Source organism: Mus caroli, chromosome 1 (assembly GCF_900094665.2).
Source record: "Mus caroli chromosome 1, CAROLI_EIJ_v1.1, whole genome shotgun sequence".
In the NCBI taxonomy this organism is placed as follows: domain Eukaryota; kingdom Metazoa; phylum Chordata; class Mammalia; order Rodentia; family Muridae; genus Mus; species Mus caroli.
Window position 1 is genome coordinate 123,571,805 of NC_034570.1, and position 4,705 is coordinate 123,576,509.

Below are 4,705 nucleotides of genomic sequence, written 5' to 3' on the forward strand. Positions count from 1 at the left end.
TCAAGTAGGGTCTTTCATTGAACCCGAATCTCATGATTTTGCTTAGTTTGGTTGGCCACTGAACTCCTGGTATCTGTCTGGCTTCACTTCCCAATGCTGGACTCACAAGCACAAGCAGGCAGCCATGCCTGGCTTTTTATGTGGGTGCTAGGGATTTGAACTCAGAACCTCATGCTTACAGAACAAGTGCTCTTAGCCACTGAGCCATCTCCCTAGCCCTGGAGAAAAATTATATATTTTTATTTTGTGCTAGGGCATAAGTAAATCTCAGATTTTGCAATGGGTTCTGTTTCTTAAGTCTCATAATCCATAGTTTAGGCTGTTTTATTTTGTTTTGTTTTTCTTTGAAATCTGGTAAATAAACTGGGAGGCTTATGCTGGAGATGTCTGCATTCCCATAGTGGCTCATACTATCATTTGTTTTTGAGACAGAGTCTCAGACTTTGAATTATTTTTTACAGTTATTAATTTTGTGTAAGTGGGGGAAGTATGTTCTAGGACAATCTATGGGGATTGCCTCAGTACTCCTATCCTCAGGTCATCAGGCTTAGCACCAGGCACTCTCACTGACTAAGCCATTTCGCCAGCCCGACCATGAATTCCTGATCCTCTTGATCCTCTCTTCCACCTTGTGAATGCTGGGATTGCAGACGTTCGTCACCAGGGCTGCTCACACGGTCCTGGAGCTTTGTATGTGCCAGGCAAACATGCCAGCTACTCAGTCCCCATTGCTAGCCTTACGTGTTCTTATTGTCCTTGTGCTATCTGGAGACTAGTGTTTAAGTCCGACTAGATGAGATTTGGGTTGCTTTTGTGAGAACGCTGAATAGATTCATTCCTGCGCCTCCAAAAAGGAAGCACGCAGTGTCTGAACCACAGCCCGGCTGTCTCTCTGACTGGATGTTAGTAATCAGACATCTTTACGTAGACTTATTGTAGTGGGAGTGTCCTTTATCTGGTATGCTTGGGACCACAAGTATTTCTGATTTCTCTTTTCTTTCTTTCTTTCTTTCTTTCTTTCATTCTTTCTTTCTTTCTTTCTTTCTTTCTTTCTTTCTTTCTTTCTCTTTTTTTTATAGAGTTTAGAATATTTGGATATATACAATTAAGAGATAAGACTCGGGTCTCAACACAAAGTATCTTTATGTTTCCTATGTCCCTTATACATAGGTGGTCATTTTATAGCATATTTCCATTGTGAACGCGAGGGGTCATGTTGGCACTCTCGAGTTTTGTATCCAGGGAACTGATTTTTATTTTTAAGTACACAGCTCATATTTTGCTGTGACGGTAAAAGGGCAATCACCCTGTCTTTTCTTCATCAAGTGCCTGACTCCTTCCTGGTAGCTATTGCTGAGTTATATGGAAGAACAGATCCCCAGCACCCCCTAAGGATGACATGTTTTTCTTTTCATAGGTTAAACCAGTTTGTTGTACCTTGGTCCTTATTCAAGTACAAGCTTATTCATCTCCAAGTAGTAGGATGCTGGTAGCTCCAGGCAAGTAGGAGCCTCTTTAAGTTAGTGTCATAGCCCGTAAGACACAGTCCCAAGCAGACTGTGGACGTGTAACTGCATTCTAGCACGTGCTGGCATCCACACACAGGCAGACCTAGCATGAGCTAACTCTTCTTTTCATGGAAATGGTGACTATAGCTGCCACTGGGACAATAAATACCACCACAGGCACTGGGGATGCTTACTATGAAATTGGTCTTTGTTTTAGTGCCCTTTTCAGTGCACAAAGCTAAAAAACCATTTTTGTTTGCTTGGGACAGGTCTAACTATGCAGCCGAGGATGCCCTTGAACTAACTTTCCCCTCATTTTTAAAAATTAAAAATATCTATTTTATATAATAAATATATTTTTATATAAGTGTTAGTAATCAGACATCTTTACGTAGACTTATTGTAGTTTGGGTGTCCTTTATCTGGTATGCTTGGGACCACAAGTGTTTGTTATTTCTCTTCTTTTTTCTTTTTTTAGATTTTAGAGTATTTGGATATATAGAAGGAAGTATATAAGACATGAGACTCAGTATATTTTATATAATATATAATATCTGTCTTCATACACACCAAAAGAGTGAATCAGATTCTATCACAGATGGTTGTGAGCCACCATGTGGTTGCTGGGATTTGAACTCAGGACCTCTGGAAGAGCAGTCAGTGCTCTATAACCGCTGAGCCATCTCTCTCCATCCCTGCCATTGAACTTTTGACCCTCCTGCCTCTGCCTTCAAAATTCTGGATTATAAGTAGGAGCCACCATGGATGGCTAAATATATCAAGCCCCATATATTAAAAAAATGGTTTTGGTAGCATTGGGGATTGAACCCAGGGTCTTTCACATGCTAGTCAAGGATATCTCAGAGGTATATCTCTATCCCTTAAAAACCTTTTATTAAACATAGCATAACTTCTGTTTCAAGTTCAGATGATAACTTTCATTTACACATGTATTTCATCAACCTTATTTTTCCCATACTGACACAGAACTGAGACCTGGCCCAGAGGCCTTGAGTGCATGTGCCTATATATATGTGTGTGTGTGTATGTGTGTGTGTGTTAAGGGTAGCGTGAGAAAGAAAAGAATCATTGGTCTTTCAGTTATTGCGGTGGTCAACTATCAGCTCAGAACCTGACCCCTAGAGCCAATAATTATCTTCTCTCGGGAGACCTCCCTTCTCAGCAGGGTTTACAAAGGATGAATCCTTAGGGAGCAGGAAGCTTAGGCACGGAGTAGTATTTCAACACAAGCTCTGAATAACTGGGACTGAGGTCTTCTGCAGATTTGAACTACATTTCTCATACAACATACACTTACTTACTCCCAACTTACTGAGGAAAGGCACTAAAGGGGTAGCGAAGAAGAAGGCAGGGGGCTGTGGAAAGCAGGTAGGATGTGGTCTCATATATGAGCCAACTGACTCTTGCTGTGACTTGTAGGCCTGGGCCCAGCTGGTGCATTTCATGGAGATGGGGAGGAAGAAGCTGAGATACCTCGACTGCAGAGATGTGTCAGGCAGTCAGTGAGTGATTCTTGTGGATGGAGGAGGAAAGTCCAGACCGACATAGCTTCCTTTGATTGTGGGTGTTGGGCCTACCTGTTTCAAACGGGGCAGAGTGTCCTGGGGAAGCATAGAAGGGTCTTGCTGGGTGTGTGATGTCTCATCTTCCATATACTCCCCGTCTTTTTGGCCCTCTAGCCCTCTCTGCAGAGCCTCCGGTTACCCCCTTCACCACTGTGGGAAAAGCTCTTGTTTTCCAGGGTGAGGGTTGATTACAGTAGCCTGGCAGTTTGGTCACTGTTTATTGAGAGCTGTTTGGAGCTGTGACTTTCAGACATCCAATACTGTTACCAGATCGCTCTGTGTATTTAGAGGGAGCCTGATATGACCTGGAACATACTGCTTGACCTCATTGTGCTCTTGCTGGAAGTAGGCCTTGTGCAGATGCCCATGTGTGTGTATAAGGGGTGTTGTTCCGCTCAGCTTCATCTTTATAGACTTTAGCAAATTTACAGCCCCCATGAATTTCAGTCTTTAATTAAATCAGTTATCACTTCCTCTGTGGTCCTTGGTCTGGTCAGTGTCAACTTCCTGTTCATGGAGGCAGCTGGACTCTGGGAAGGATATCCCACAAACTACAGGTTACACATTTCTTGGTATTTGATTGCAGTGACATCTGACTACTGTGGATGGCTCAGGAAGATGTTGAAACCTAGGCCAGTACACTGGAGGTGGGCCTTAAGCGACACAGCCATGAAGAGTCATGAGGGTAAAATCCTGAATTGTAGGGGTTCCACAAGTCAGGCATAAGCCTTAAATTCTAGTACTTGGGAGGTAGAAGCAGGAGGATAGAGAGGTCTGGGTCAGCGCAAGCTTCCAGCAGATCTGTAACACATTACACCTTTTCTGTAGAGCTAATATTAAAAAATTAGAAGGTAGTTTTTAAAAAAAGAATAAGTGGACAGGACCTTTAAAAAGGCCCCCTGTCTGACCACAGTGCCATCCACCAGCCATTGCTGCTCTCTGAGAACCTGGTGGGCTCTAAAATGGGCAGCATAAGAAGCTGTTCTTGCTCTGTGAGAATTCTAATCATCTGTGCACCCGGATATGGGTAAAAACTAGGAATTGAGCCTGCTGGTATTGGTGGCACATGCCTTTGATCCCAAGCACTTGAGAGGCAGAGGCAGGCAAATCTCTGAGTTCCAGGCCAGCCTGGTCTACAGAGCAAGTTCCAGGACAGCCAGGGCTACACAGAGAAACTTTGTCTCAAAAAACAAAAACAAAAACAAAAACCAAAAACCAAAAACAAAAACAAAAACAAGTTGTGGTCCTATGAGTAGGTTTGGCCCTCATGACTCGTGCGCCTGTGTGCTTGGCACTATTAGGAGAAGTAGGTTGTCAGTGCGGAGCTTTGAGGTCTCCTAGTGCTCAGGCTCTGCCTAGTGTGGAGCAGACCCTCCTCCTGGCTGTCTGCTGAAGACAGCCTCCTTCTGCTGCCTGCAGATCAAGATGTAGAACTCTTGGCTCCTCCAGCGCCACGTCTATCTGCCTGCACCCTGCCATGCTTTCTGTCATGATGATAATGGACTGAACCTTTGCAACTATAAGCCAGCCCCAAGTAAGTGTTTTATGAGTTAAGAGTTGTCATGGAGCTGGACGTGGTGGCGCACGCCTTTAATCCCAGCACTTGGGAGG